The following is a 15,285-nucleotide window of genomic DNA, read 5'->3' on the forward strand; positions in this document are numbered from 1 at the left end:
TACAGGACTTGTTTCTGTGTTTTGTTTTGTTTTTGATAAATATACTTTTTCACAATATGGGGAAGAAGAAGGAGGAGGAGGAGGAGGAGGAGGAGGAGGAGGAGGAGGAGGAGGAGGAGGAGGAGAAAGAAGAAGGAGGAAGAAAAAAAATCTCCATCTTCTTTGTCCTCTAGAAAGATTAGAGCCAAAATAACAGTTTAACAAATCTGCCACCACCGTTCCCGTCTCCAAAGCCCTACTATCATTTTTTAGTACACCAATTTTGTCTTTTATTGTCTGTCAACTAAGGATATATGGGGGCAGCCCTTTATTGTTATATGAAACATTCTCTGCAATTTGGGAAGTCTGAGTTTTCCTTTTGCACTTCTAATTATGAAAGGGAACCTGGACACAGGATGTTCAAAAGTATCCGGCAGCTGTGAAAGAGCACTTCTCTGATGCTTTAGATTCATTAAAAAACGTATATCGCTCATTTCTGAGGAACAGCTCCTTAAGAATTTCCATAACACAATGATACTCTGACCAGTTTGATAGTATCACACATGCAAAACTTTATTTTATCAGCATTTAGAGGCTCATGACTTTCTGGATGTTTTAGAGTACACAAAACACCTCAGAGAAAATTGTCTCTTAGTTATGGCTTCTTTAAAGCTAGCAAGAATTTCGAGTTTACTGGTATCTTTTCAAATTGGGAATATTAGAAATTTGATTTTGTTTTTTTTTTTGCCTCATGTCATGGTGGGTCCTACTCTCTTTACTCTCTTGATATTCCCTATATTAAATCTATCTTCTATTCAACAGTAACACTGCATAATTTATACCTGTCTTAAAAACAGAGTGCGAAGGCAATGTAGCTCACAAGTTCTGTCATGATACAGCATTCTTTCCTGGCTCTGATGGAGTAACTTTCTAGAGGGTGTGACAATGGGATTATCAAAAAAGAAAAATATGGTCTTGGATTCAACCTTGACCCAGTTATTGAACTTGATATAGGGCAAGATTTAAACCATAACAATATTGGTAGTAATGTAAGGCAATATTATAGGACATGATCTACAGGACGCCAGAAAGTTCTCTGCCTAAAATGCTAACCTCTTAACAGATGCTCCATTAGGAATGCATTTATTTGGATAAAATGCTTCATTAGCCCCACAATTTTCTTAAAGCACCATTTTATGGAAGGGTACAGATGTGAAACATGTAATAGAATCTTTTGACTTGAGTTCAGGACACAGAATATAAAGGTAGTAGTAGGAAGGGATACTTAAAGTGCAGGAAAATGTTGGTAAACCAAACTAAATTCATTCCTTTCATTTACCCAAGAGGCAGCCCTACTCCAAACAGCAAATGGTTAATATTCTTATTAACCATCCAACAACCTTAGCACACCCACAGAGTGTGAGGGAAGGCAATCGCCTCGTGATTGGGCTCTTCTCCAGCAGAAATGCAAAGAACAAACATTCCTGGCTATTTGCATCAAATTAAACTTGAACGGAACACCCACCTGGATGGTTTCAGTCTACAGTAATTTTAAGCGCATGTTTTATGTTTTCTCTGACACAAAAGAGCACTGTAATAAAAGGTGACAATTTTCCACTTCTTGGCAAGTAAAAACTAGAAAATTGCTTCAACCTGGCACAATAGTGTTTGATTTTTGGTTTTTGTTTTTTAATATTAGGATAGCTGCCTTTAAGGAAGCAACAATTTGAGGGTCTAGGTCTCATAGAATAAAAGGTAGTCTGTACCAGGTAAAGGCGGTCCAATATTTGCACATCACCATTAAAGTCTGTACAGCATAAAAATATATTTTAAGGCCTTTTTTCTTTGCTTATCCTATGCATCACCAAAAGATAATTATCATCATTATTTCTGTAGCTGTCATCATTATCCAAATGCTTTATCGACATTGATTAGTTAACTCTTCTATGAACCCTGCCAGAAGGTCAATATGATTGATCCGAAGGCAGAGCAAGAAAGCCCTGAGGTTAAGTGATTCATCCTTCCCTCCATGGAGATGGGTGGAGGACAAGATCCAAACTCCAGAGTTCTTCTATCTGAAGTTGTTTCTATCCCTGCTGACATAGGTGACAGTGAAAGTGCTTTTTCTTCCTTGTTACAATTGACATAGGGAAGACTCAAGATTGTACACACTTACAGGTAAAGAATAAACTGTTATCCTTTGTAAGATTCTTTGTTTGGCTAAAATAAATGCACTTGGGGGAAATTTTCAATTTGTGGCCAGAGAAGGTGTTTCAGGTTAGAGCTCTTACATCTTTATGCAAGAGTTTGTGCTTTCTATAAATATTTATCAAGGTTCTACCATACCCCCAGAGGCACAGTCTGGGCTTTAGGAAAACAAGAGTGAATTCAAGAGCCAATATCCTGATTTAATGGTGCTTACTCTCGAGTGAAGTGAGAGAAACGATAGAAACATTAAAGAAACAAGAATGCTAACACACAGTGATAAGGCCAGGAAGAGAGTTAATGCAGGATGACGTAGGAACTGGTAAGTAGGTGGTTCTTTAGATTGGGTAGTCAGGGAAAGCCTCTCTGAGAAGATGGCATTGAAAGTGTGTGACAAGAGGGAGCCAGCCACGTGGAGAGGAGAGCAAATGGCAGAAATAAGAGCTGAGCTAAAAAGTACGCTACTGAAAGTCCAAGGGAGAAATGAGCTTGGTGTGTCCAGAGACTGGAGAGCAATTCAGTGTGGCTGGAGGATAGTCAACAACTGGGAGAGTGGAATAATTTAAGGTCAGAAAAGTAGGCAGGAACCAGAATGGGTAGGTCAGACAAAGCAGCTTGGAGCTTATGCTAAGTGCCTTTGGTAAACCGCAGGGAAGTCTTAAGTGGTGATGAGACAAAATCGTATTCCTATTTACCCATTACTCTGTCATTTGGGGGAAAAAGAGCTCCAGGAGAGAAGCCAGTTAACAGGCGATTGCAGTGGTTCAGGTGAGAGATGATGGTGACCTGAACTGGGATGGAGTAGTGCAGATGGAGGTGGAGGAAACTGGATGAATTTAAGATAGGAATTGACAGAAGAATTGGCAGGACTTGCTGGTAGATGTGGGAAATATGAGCAATGAAATGGAAGGCAACTATTAATTTAGATGAAGAAAGAGAAACAAATTGTTAGGAAGTGTTTAAAATCTTAGGCCTTTCATGATGCATTAATGGGGCTCAAGGATTCTAACCTTAATTTTTTTGAACAAATCAAGCAGATATGAAACATTTTAAGTATAATGGCAAGGGTGATGTAATCTGGTTCTGGCTTTTCACAATAGTAGGTGATGGAAGAAAGTAAACTAGAAAACTAGATCATTACGCAACTGTTTAAGAAAATCTTAAATCTAAGACCTATTTAGGCCCACTGAAAATTATTAAATATGGAATGAATTCAAGTAAATTTTGCGATCATGCATTTATCAAAAATTTATTTATGTTGCAAAGCACAGAGCTATTTTAAGACAACATAGAAGCAATCCAGCCTTCGTGAAAGATTCTAGTGGGGGAAACCTGGCAACAAATAATTATCAAAATTAATTAATTTCAATTGTTATGAAGGAAACAAGGGAGGAATATGAGCTATTCTGGGAGGTCGTTAAGGACTTCTTTAGAAAGTGACATGTAAAGGACTTAGGCATGAAGATGCTGTGACCATCACTGGGATATAAAGTTATAACTCATACTCTCACACTCAACAATTTACTGACTACAGCCATAATGTCACCATCTTCAAATTCTGAAGATAGCATTTGGTCCATTGACTGCCTGGTGTCAGGGCAAGTGTACATTCCTGACCCATTTGGTTGTGACTTGGGAATGAGAGTACGCCAAAGGGAATAGGCCTATAATTTCCAAGGACTAAAGAAGACGCTGTTAAACTGGCAGAGATGTTGGATATGACCATAAATGGAATTATGTTTCTAATATAAGCCTCAGCTCACCTTTTCATTCCCAGAGCTCCACAGAGTACCAGGCATATAGGAAGCGTTCAATGCTGAGTGATGGATTGAGTGAATAAATGAATAAAGGCAATTAGAGACATAGCAGAAGGCAATTTTTGTTTCCTGTTAAGTAGTAAGAAAGTCTATATACCAGATCAATGATGGCCCTCTCCCAATATACTACTACCTTCACTTCCATCATCTTTTGGAACTGTTTGTCACTTACAGACAGGCTAACAAAATTAGGTTAGAACTATTTTGATTATAATTGATAACCTGATATATATATATATATATAAATCTGAATTCAGTGCTTCTCAGACTTTACAGAGCATAAGAATCATCTGGCAGCATATGAGAAAAAACAAATTCCCAGGTCTCACCCATTTCAGAAGAGCCAAAGGAGAACCCAAGAATATGAATTTTAACAAAGATCCCAAGTGATTAAGATGTAAATGACCAAACTGACTTTAAGAACTACTGACCTCTGGTCATTCTCTTCCCATGTCCAGTCTATGACAGATCTAAATGGTCCTATAGGTTTCTTTGCCTTCCATTGTCATTGTCACTGACAGTTTAGATATTTTTCAGTCACATTCCAATAGCCATACATCTGTTCTTTCTTCAGAGTCCCTATGTCTCAATCCAACTTGCACTTTAATCCAGTATATCTTCCCAAAACAATGATTTCTGGATTAAAACAAAAAGTTAAAATGACTCTACAAAGTAGCAGAATCTAATATGCTTACATTTAAACTACAAATTTGAATTCTAACTTTTCTCCATTTTAGCCTCCTCGAATTTGAAGCCTTTTACTTTATACGAGTACAAAGGCATCCTGCTTAATTGCTTTTCCAAAGACTTTCCTATTTTATACGATATAATACTCCCCAAAAAGAAACCTAAAAACAACAAAAATCAGGAAGCCTACTTTTAACCCAGTGTTTTTCAAGCAGGCTGTGTGAATTTGGGTAATTTCCTTAACTTCTCTGGAATCCATTAGTTTCATCAGTGAAGACACAGAACTGGCTTCAACTAGTGGCTGTCACACATTTTGATGACCACCCACTGGAAGAAATAGGTCATGACAATGAAGTTTCACAAACAGCCACAAGACACACTTACTGCATGTGACGGACTTCTACTTTATTCTATCATATTATTTCTTGCATAAAAATGCTAGTTGCAGCTTTCTAAATTGATTTCACAACACTCTACCAGATCATAGCTGCAGTTTGAAAAATACATAGATGATCTTTATGATCTGCTCTAGTTCTAATGTTCTAATAATGAATAAACATGGAAGCTCTTTTGCATACTTATGTGTCTTCCCAATTTATGTATTTTCACTTTTAGAGATAAACTCTAGGGGAAAAATAGATTTGCTAAGGTTATCTGACAACTCTGATAAAACAGCATTGATACGTGTTATTAATCAGTTTAATAATGATACAAGCCAATGGAAAAAAGTTGGATTTATTTTCTCATTTTCCCTTTGCTCCAGGTACAGATTGCATCACAAAAATTCTTACCATGATTGAGGAAGAGGTACCAAGACTGAAGTGATGTCCCTTCATATTTTGGTTATATCACTTGGCTCTCAGCCCTGGCTTGACTATAAAATCAACCAGGGAAAGTAAAATAAGCAAAAGACACCCTCATTCTGGGACTATTAATTCAGACTATAAGAGAGTGGAACTGAATCATCAACATTTTTTAATCTCTCCAAGAGAGGTCTGGGAAGAACTAGACTAACTGATATACCTCAAAAGCCACAGTGTTCTGGCTGCCTAGCTTAGTCCAATGACAGAAAACAAGGGCGATGGCAAGCACTCTTGCTTGAATGTAACATTCCCATTTTATTCCCTTGCCCTTATATTCCTCCCCTAAGCTTCACACTATTCTTCTCCTTCATCATCTTCATAATCCAAAATTGAGAACTGCTACCTACTGCAATTTAAGCAAGAGTGTCTTTAAATCCCAAATCTGTTCCATTGGCCCTGCTCACATACCTTTCAGTTCTTGAGTGCAAATGCCATTTGAGTAGGGTCACTTTATAAACTATCGATCCTTTTCTCTCTGTTCTCCAACCCACTCTGTAGAGTGGAGGTATAAACAGTTTACAGATGTGTCCTTTTGAACACCTGATAATAGGGGAAGAGCAGGAGTAACAGTCACCTCTATCACACAGCTGAGCACTGGGAAAAGTGGGCTAAGAACAGTTGGGGATTTGGAAGACACAAGCAGGTAAAAATGGCCACAGAGAGGCTCAAGGGACTAAAGGGTGTTAGAAGTCATGATTTGGCTTCAATGCAACAAAGCCTAAATTTTGAGTGAATCATACGTTCAAAAAATCCATTGGGGAGAATAGAGATTATGAGAAACATACCAAAAAAATTAAATGAAAAAATGTAACAAATGTACGTTTTGGAGGGTTACAGTGCTTTTGTTTTTTGCTCCGTAGACTTGATTTCGTTATAGTGATCAGTTTTTCTTAATAAACAAAAGAATCGAATTTTGAGATACAAGGGCTTTGTTTTGAATTCATAAATTCTCATGTCAGATGAAAGCTACCGGCATTTATATGCTTCCTTATCACCACCTGGTATGCTTTAAAATAATGCAAAGGAAAGATAGCATAGTGCGACTGAGTTGTCAATGGAAAATCAAAGCTGGCAACTAAGCAGTTTATTAACATTCAAATACCCTTGATGTAGCTCAATGAGCCGCAGATGTAATACGGGAACATCTCATTCAATAATGTGGCTTTCTCTGGCCTGCAGAAACTGATGAAAGGGCTTTCTTTGTTTTGAGATTATGACATTTTGATGATGTTATTTTAATATATAATAAAATTATAAATATTACAAATAATAAATTATGATAAAAACAAATAAAATTTTAATTTTTAATAATATTGGTGCAAAAAGGTGACGGTGTTTATTTCATTATGTTTTGATTCCCTTACTTGGCAAAAATAAGATAAATTTGGGAGAGACGATCAGCTTTTCTGGAGAAGGCTAAGAGAGGTATCAGAGAACTCCACGCACCACCTCTGGCTTTCTTTCCTCTCCCCAGCATAAGGATCGAACTTTACTTAGGTTGAGTTGGTTCAAAATCTGCACAGGAGTGCAGGTGAGATAGACATCTCCTTAATGGATATGTGCAGAGGATCAATACAACTGCTTCTGGAATGCTGAAAGGAATGCCACAGAAGGCTTGTGGTGAGCAAGAATCAAGCCTCTTCTCAATGCTGGCAGGTTTCTTCTACCAGCTTGGAAAATGCTACCAACAGCCATGTGCTCTCTAGAGAAGCAAGGGGAGGGAAAGCCACACTGAAATACCATACTGCATCTGCTCACACTCTGTGGGGCTCTCTCATACCTACTGATTTCTGTGCTAGTGGCAATATGGATTGGGGCTGCACAGCAAGTGTGAGTGGCACTTCATGTGTGTTTGAGTATGTGTGGTTGTGCCTATGTGAGTGAGTGTAGGTGGCCGAAGGTGTGTTTGTGAGTGTATATCTGAGTGTGGGGGGTGTGTCTATGTGTGTGATTATGGCTGTGGTTGTGAGTGTGCATATGAGTGTTGGTGAAGTGAGTGACTGTGGGTGGAAATATGAGTTTGTGAGTGTGTGGGTGTGGAGTTGTGCTTCTGTGGATATGTGTGAGTGTGGATATCAGTGTGGATGAGTGTAGGTGACTGTGTGTGGTAGTGTGAGTTTGTGAGTGTGTGTGGGGTGTTTGTGGAGGGGTGTCAGTGGCTGTGGGTGTGAGTGTGTGAGGGTGGATATCAGTGTAAATGAGTGTAGGTGACTGTGAGTGAGTTTGTGTGTGGGGGTGTTTGTGGGGCGTGTGGGTGGCTGTGGGTGTGAGTGTGCGTTTGAGTGTATGTGTGAGAATGTTCTCCTCTTATCAACCCAATCCTGAACCAATAGCTCTGTTTTACTGCTCTTTCTTTCCCCTTTACTCTCCTATTTTGTGGTGGTTGTTGGACTTTTACTGGGCTATAAAATCTGCCAATCTGAGAACTATCTTGGGTTGATGAAAATAACAGGATGTAAAAGGAATGGACCATTTGGGGCCCTTATTCCCTGTGGTTTCTTACCAACATGAGTGTACTCTATTAATTATGAAAGATAGATGTCAGACCAGCAGATCCTGTGGAATGGGTGGCTGGTGGGAGGGAGGGGTTCATGGGAAATGGGAAGTGCACATTACTTGAATGTGGGAAGAGAAGCTGAATTGGGAGCCCAAGGTAAAGGCTGAAGTCACAATTTTACTTAGAATGATCTCTGTGGTTGTATAACAATCTGCGAGCATGGGCTTACAGGCACATTTCCTCAGCAAGAGAAAAATTTTAGAAAGAGAACCCTCAGATCACAGAGGCACAGGTCACTAAATACAGTTTCCACCCCTTAGGTTTTATATAATAATGGTATTCTTACCGCTTAGGTTTTAAATAATTGTGGCATTGATTGCTAGATTGTTTCGTCCCTTTCTTCTTTATATTTTTCTTTAATTAATATTATAGTAAAAAACTTAAGAAAAAAATAAGAAAAGCATTTTATACTCTGAAACTCTTTGAAAATTAGCCTTATGATTAAAATATTTATTCATTTTCTTAATTCTGTTCACCTATAAATTTAATATTCTTTAAAGTGGTTCCTGATTATTCAAGAGATGCTTATTCTCTTTCTTTCAAATACTTTAAGTGTCTATTGCTGGCAGAATTCTGACAGCCTCCAAAGCTTTAGCAAAGCTCACCAAGTTGGTTTAATTCAGTAAAAGCCTCATTAACTTTACTAGATCAGGGAGAGTCTCTCTGCCAAAAATTAACCTATTTAGCACAGAAATGGTCCCTCTCTGCTAGTAATTGTCATCTTTCCCAGATCACTGCAGTCACACCGTCACACTCCTACAAGACTGAGGTGTTTGCAACTTATAGAGTGATCTCCTATTTTACAACATTGGGATCATTTAAAGGGCTATGCCTATATTTTCTCAAATATAATCTACGTTGTTCTAAATATAGATTTTTACTATAATAGAGTTATAGCAACGACCTATCTTTTAAAATCTCATTCTCAGCACTAATGCTAAAGTACTATCAGTGATATTTATTTCAGATTCTTCCTTTAAACTCGTTATTTCTATTTGCAGAAAATGAAGGAAGTTGCTAACATATTTCAAGGGAAAATTTTTTTACCACTGATTTAAGCAGTAATTGGAAAGAGAAAAGTACCATGCATGAAAAGCAGTAATAGTACTTTCTTATTCTGTAATCACTGAAGAGTGGGAATTGTGTATTATTTGATTTTTTTATTAATACGTGTAAAGGCAATATGTCAAATTTGAATACTTTTGTTCACTTTCATCAAATTAGGTTCTCATTGCTTTTTTAACAGCTCTGGCTTACAAAGCTTAAGTTATATTTGTAAAATGAGCAGTTAAGTGTTTTATTGATGAGAAAAATTTACATTGGAATGAAGATATATTACTTAGAATCATAAAGTGATTGAGCTAGAAGGCAACTTAGAGATAATATACCCCAATGCTCATTTTGAGTTTTTATTTTATTATTTCACAGATGAGAAAACTGAGTCCCAATGAATTGCTTAATTCCACAGATCTACTCAGCAGGGGGAAGAATTTACTTCATTTTTCAAAGAAGTCAGTAATGTATATTGCCTTAGATTAAGTACCTCAAAAGCACAGTTTATTTTCAAACTCTATCAATAAAGGTGATATTCAGTATATGTCTGATGTTTAATGAATATTAGTTGCTATGGTCTTATGATTAGTACATTCTTTGCAGGCTAAATAGATAACAAATGAAGTCACTGATATTATTGAGTTATTCAGAGATATTTTAAATATAAATAAAATCAGTATCTTCCATTTTTTATTAATTGAATTGCTTGGGTTTTTGTGTTGCTGGCAAGAATTTTAATAAGCAATTGACTTTTAAGATGAAATTATATTCTCAGCTAAACCTAATATAGGCAGAAATATAGAAGAACCTCCATGACCAAGAGAAAAATTATTGAACCTTGAGTCCCTCCGGCAAGTCAAAGCCAGACCAAAGTGCTTAAGGTGACCTACCTCCTTTTGAAAAGAGAAATACCCTAACTTCCAGCTCACACTTTGCAAAAGAAATGTTACATCTGTGTCAGTCATGAACAAACTGCTTCTTTAAGTAGCTTCAGGCTTTAAAGTCCCTGAGACTAGCCCTTACGAATTGTTACAACATTTCTTATCTGGCCTTTTTTCTAAAACTTTCAGATCCCAATGCTTAACTTCATCATGTAAAATGGGACTTGGTGTTTTCTTACAGATAGATAAGGCAGATCACCAACTTGTGTTAATGCAACAGGGTTGAGATTAATCCTGGTCTTTTGTTTTATAAACAAAACTTTCAAATGACAAAGAAACTAAAAGTCACAGTAATATTTCGAAAACATTCTTTGGAATCTCTCCAAGTTAACAGCTTACACCAAATGAAATCCCTGTAGTCTTTTCCCCTTCTGGCAGAATGGAGTTGTTGCCAGTATGCTGCAAATTTAGTTAGCTGTCTCCCAGCTTGCCCTCCAGCTGCCATGTGTAGAAAATCTTTGTCTCAAGATAGGGAGCACGGTCCAAGATGCTTATAATCAGCTGAGACATTTTTCTCAGGGAGGACTCATTCATGCCTTGCTTAAAATCAAGTTTCTGTTAGGTGTGCTCTGCATAGAGCTGCCAAGTAGGTACAGGCTACCTTTCAGGAAATCAAGTTGCGTAGTCAGCAACAGGAATGCACAGGAAAAAACACAGATTATACTTTTTCTCTTAAGCAAGAGAAACACTTGCTTAACTAATTGAATCAAAACAAAGCCAAAACCACATACAAGGCATTGGTTTCACCTATCAACCCATCATCTAGGTTTCAAGCCCCGCATGAATTAGGTACTTGTGCCGATGTTCTCCCTCCCCTTGCCCCCCACCATGGCACCATGGCACATGTATACCTAAGTAACAAACCTGCACGTTCTGCACATGTATCACAGAACTTAAAGTAAAATAAAAATAAATAAATACACAAACAACTAAACAATAAAAAAATTGGTTTACCTGAAATTACCTGAGTTTTCTTCCATGATAATGGTCAACCAGAAGACTGAGTCACAGTCATTTGTTTGGTCAAATCAGCCTGTATCTGAAGTTGTACGACTTTCAATAAAGATAAATCCCAAGGAAAGCTTATATAAGAGATTTTATTTGGAAAATGTGTAATCCAGTTGACAATATCTTTGGAGAAAAAAAAATTCATAGGAAGAACCCTCCTGGCCTCATAGGATATTTTTTTCTCTGAAAAGAAAAGGAAAAAATATTATTCAATTTCCAAAGATTCAAGTAAAATTAATAAGATTTTAAAACCATCTTTCCTATCTTTGAGTTTTTGAGTCTGAGTTGTCAAGTCTGCTGTTTAACTTTTAACTCATAGTTACACAGTACTTAATGCCTTTTCTATTAATAGAGTAAGTAAAAGGAAAAGGAAATCTGAAGTATTATACCACAAACTGAGATATAATGAAACATTTTAGTTTCTTTTTTATAAGCATTCTCAAATAGTATATTAAATCAATTTAAAGCTATTAACTTGCTCTGAAATATTGTCTGAAAGCTCAGGCCTGGCAGTGTTCTAGTATCTTGGGCTACACTGGTGATCAAAATGGACAATGGCCTTTCCTTCAGAGGCTGTACTATGAAATGGGAGAGTAAACATTAAACTAATAATCATCAAACAACTGAGTGAGCAATATTATACTATTCGGGCCAGGTGCATTGGCTCATGCCTGTAATCCCAGGACTTTGGGAGGCCAAGACAGGTGGATCACTTGAAGCTAGAAGTTTGAGACTAGCCTGGCCAACCTGGTGAAACCCTGTTTCTACTAAAAATACAAAAAAAAAATTAACTGGGCATGGTGGCACACCATGGTGGCACAGCCAGCTACTTGAGAGGCTGAGGCACAAGAATTGCTTGAACTCTGGAAGCAGAGGTTGCAGTGAGCTGAGATTGTGCCACTGTACCTCAGCCTGGGCAACAGAGTGAGACTCCATCTAAAAAAAAAATATATATATATATATATATACACCATTTGAATTACAGTTACAGTTCTAGGGTTATGGAAAGGGGCTTATGAAAAGGATGGTGGGGAAGAGTCCCCCAAGGAAGTAACACTTCAACTGAAGCCTGAAGAATGGACAGAAGACCAAAGACTAGTCGGAGAAGAATGTTCCAGACAGAGGAGGCTCTGAGGGGGAAAAGGTTAGGTTTGTCCAGAAACTGAAAGGACGTATTTCATACAATAGGTGATTTCGAGGCAGAAAGGTATAAAATGGGGCTGAAGGGTTTAAAAAGCCTTCTCTGACCTGGAAGGATTTTAGTCTTTATCCTAAATGCAATAGGAAGTCATAAAAAAGTAATTCACTTTGATTCATACAGGGCTGCTTTATGATTCCCATGGGTCTTGGGCACCTTTGTCAGTCCCTTTTTCTCTAGATAGATAGAAGACAGAGAGATAATAGATACATATACAGTAGATAAATAGACACATATATAAATTTTATTATAGCATTGGAAAAAAGATTAAGATAATCCAGACCAAACTATATTCATTTTTCTTCTGATATTAAAAGAAATTAAAACATTTTTGTGGTCCCCTAAAATTGTCATGAACTCTGGGCCCTGCGGCTACTGTGTCCAGTATCTAAGACAGCCTTGGTCTTATCAGGCGAGAACAGATTTTAGCCAAGATAAAGCAGAAAGCTATTACACAGTTGCAGGCAGGGGAAGGGGGCACACATAAGCAAGAAAAAAAATCAATAAAATATTAATTTCATTTTTAAACAGAAAATAAAAAATATAGCATCTACTCAGACACTAAAGTATATATTAAGAAACTTAAGCCAATATTTACTAAAAAGAAAAAAAGTTCACACTATGCTCAGTTTAAAAAAATGACAGAAGAGAATAGGAGAGAGATAAGGGAGGCAAAGTCAGAAAGCTGAGTGGTGAAAAAGAACTAGACGCCAAGAGGGAGGAGGGAGGTAGAATTATGAAGAGAGAGAGAGGAGGGAGAGAGAGAGAGAGAGAGAGAGAGAGAGAGAGACAGAGAGAGAGAGAGAGAGAGACAGAGAGAGAGAGAGAGAGATACAGGGAAGCAGAATAACAGGAAAGGAATAGGGAAAATCAAGTGGGACTGTATGTGAAACTCTTTGAAGGCAAATCTGCTGTACAAATGTAGGAGAGTGTAATAGGAACCCAGGGAAAAATTTTCTTGGGAGCCTGGAGCCAATACATTAAAAATCCTCTAATGATCACCCATAGTCCTTCAGAGGAAATCAATAGAATGTGGGCCATTATTGAAATAGTCGTATTGGAAGGACAGAGCTCTAAAAAGGAGCATGTGTAGGGCTTGTTAAACCAAACATTTCTGCAAAGAGCTGCCTTGGTAGAAAAAGCTGGGAGGCATTTGTAACCAGAATCATGTGTATGCTTGCTAGAAAAACCACATGTGGGAATTTTTGCTGTTTACCTTGTTCTCTTGGTAAATCCCTCAGCAATATTTTTACATGAAAAAATTCCAAGATGGTTTATAAGTCAATGTATACTAATAACTGCTCCCTCTCTTCCTCCCAATAGAGTCTGATAACATTTGAGCCCCTGTCATAATGCCTTTTTACGCTGTTCTGTAAAGGGAACAAGGGGGACACCCTTTAAGCCCAGCAGGAGGACTGGCTGGCTGGGGTAAGAACCCTTTCTTGACACCTCTACCCACTACTCTGCAATTGTGATGTTTACTTTTATGTGTCAACTCAGCCAGGATACAGTACCCAAGTAATCAGTCAAATTCTAACCTAGGTGTTGCTAGGTATTTTGTAGATGTGGCTAATATTTACAATCAGTTGATTTTAAGTTCTATAATGTGTGTGGGCATCACCTAATCATTTAGAATGCCTTAAAAGCAAAAAACTGATGATTCCCTGAGAAAGAACAAATCCTGTCTCAAGATAAAGATGTTATATTAGTCTGTTTTAAACTAATATAAAGACAGACCTGAGACTGGACAATTTACAAAAGAAAGAAGTTTAATGGCCTTACAGTTGCATGTGGCTGGGGAGGTCTGAAAATCATGGTGGAAGGCAAGGAGGAGCAAGTCACATCCTACATGGATGGCAGCAGGCAGAGAGAGTGAGCTTGTCCAGGGAAACTCCCATTTTTAAAACCATCAGATCTCATGAGAGTTATTCACCAAGAACAGTATGAGGGAGACCAGCCTCATGATTCAATTATCTCTCACCAGGTCCCTCTCACAACACATGGGAATTATTAGAGTACAATTCAAAATGAGATTTGGGTGGGGACACAGAGCCAAAGCACGTCAGATGTCAATCCCTGCCCAAGAGTTTCCAGCCTGCTGGTCTGCCCTATAATGTTCAGACTTGCCATCTCCTGCATTCCTTGAAATAAACTATATATATATAAATGTATTTTATAGGTTTTATAATATATATTATATATAGTTATATATATAACATATATAAATATATATATAATTTATTTCAAGGACATATTTATATATATAATATATAATAAATATATATATAATAAATATAAATATATCCTTGAAATAAATTATATATATAAATAATAATATATATATTTATATATAAACACACAATTTATAATGTATGTAATATATATAATGTATATAACATATATAATGCATGTTTCATAAATAATATAAATGTATACATTTCATATATAGATCTCACAGATATAGTTCTGTTTCTGTGGAGAACGCTGACTGATACACATTTTGATACCAGGAGTGGTTCTAGAGGAATGCAGTCTTAAGGTTGAGGTTTCTAAATTGGCTCTGGGGATTCCAGAAATGTTTCTCTAAGCCGATGAAACTTAAAGGCACTAATGACTCTATTTCCAGTGGTGAAGAGGGCACTGATACTCCATACTGTCATGTTTTCATCAGCTTGGGCTGTCGTATCAGTAAACCACAGACTAGGTGGCTTAAACAAAAATGTATTTTCTCACCCTCGTTCTGGATGCTGGAAGCCCAATATCAAGGTTCTGCCTCATTTAGTTCCCAGTGAGGACTGTCACCCTTGGAGATGACAGCCTTCTCACTATGTCCTCACATGGCCTTTCTCTAGTGCCTGCCACAGAAAGAGAGAAAGTGAGCTCTCCGATGTCTCTGCTTATAAGGACGTTCATCCTACTGAACCAGGGCCCCATCCTTATGTCTTTGTTTAACCTTAATTGCTTTCTTCCTCCAAAT

General features: G+C 37.5%; 2 long non-coding RNA genes across 3 annotated transcripts in view; both read right to left on the reverse strand.

Annotated features, from left to right (window-relative positions):
- Window positions 1–1,794: 1,794 nt before the first annotated feature.
- Window positions 1,795–11,368, reverse strand: LOC144578422 (uncharacterized). Of its 2 annotated transcripts, none has more exons than XR_013524180.1 (3): window positions 11,057–11,368; window positions 4,433–4,637; window positions 1,795–4,000 (listed from the first exon to the last, which is right to left on the reverse strand). It is a non-coding gene; the product is annotated as an uncharacterized LOC144578422 (long non-coding RNA). The 2 variants fall into 2 exon arrangements; XR_013524181.1 differs by lacking the exon at window positions 11,057–11,368 and adding an exon at window positions 5,960–6,755.
- Window positions 11,369–14,820: 3,452 nt separating this feature from the next.
- The window catches only part of LOC118143755 (uncharacterized), a 335,343-nt gene continuing 334,878 nt past the window's right edge, over window positions 14,821–15,285 (reverse strand). The window contains exon 10 of the long non-coding RNA XR_013524184.1: window positions 14,821–15,163. This is a non-coding gene — a long non-coding RNA (uncharacterized LOC118143755). The remainder of the gene's footprint in view (window positions 15,164–15,285) is intronic.

This window comes from Callithrix jacchus, chromosome 11 (assembly GCF_049354715.1).
Source record: "Callithrix jacchus isolate 240 chromosome 11, calJac240_pri, whole genome shotgun sequence".
Lineage (NCBI taxonomy): Eukaryota > Metazoa > Chordata > Mammalia > Primates > Cebidae > Callithrix > Callithrix jacchus.